This window comes from Bactrocera dorsalis, chromosome 2, assembly GCF_023373825.1.
Source record: "Bactrocera dorsalis isolate Fly_Bdor chromosome 2, ASM2337382v1, whole genome shotgun sequence".
NCBI classification, from domain to species: Eukaryota; Metazoa; Arthropoda; class Insecta; order Diptera; family Tephritidae; genus Bactrocera; species Bactrocera dorsalis.
The window spans coordinates 9,022,874-9,023,661 of record NC_064304.1 but is presented as its reverse complement, the minus strand read 5'-3'; positions in this window follow the sequence as shown (position 1 = coordinate 9,023,661).

Sequence of the window (788 nt, the reverse complement as noted above, 5' to 3'; positions counted from 1 at the left end):
AGTTTCAGTTACCCTCAAAATTTATTTTTGTGACAAAAAAGTACCCGGAAATTTTCGCCTTCAAAGTAATCCCCACCAGATGTTGTACATTTATGCCAACGGTTTTTCCAGTCCTCTAAATACTTTTCATAAAGACTTTTTGGGATGGCCTTCAGCTCCTTCTGCGAATTTTGGGGGTTTGAAAATGGGTTCCACGGAGCGGCAACTTCAGTTTGGTTAATATGGAAAAATCACACGAAGACAAATCTGGTGAATATGGTAGTTGATCGCTGATATTCATTGCGTTTTTGGCTTTTAATTCGGTCACAATCATGCTTCGTGCCACAATTCCGGCCGTTTTTGACGGATGTTCTCACACAATAAGGCCAAATAGAACTCCTTATTGACCGTTTGTCCCTCCGGAACAAATACACGATGCACCAAACCACGAATATCGAAAAAAAACAATGAGCATCACCTTGATTTTTGAGCGGCTTTGGGGTGTCTTTTTAGGTTTCAGCTCCTATTTTCTCCTCCATTATGATGATTGTTGCCTTGTATGCATGTCAAACTCATAAATCCATGTCTCATCGGCTGTTATAATGCTCTCCATAAATGTGGGATCGGAATTCGCACGATCAAGCATGTTCAAAGCGAACTGTTAACGATAATCTTTTTGAAAAAAAATAAATCAGCTTTATCGAGAAGGGTCGAGCAAAAACGCGTTTCCTACCTAAAATATCCACCAAAATCATTCGATGAACTCGATATCGAGTTAATAAGAACAATTCCTGACAACTTAGCAAAAT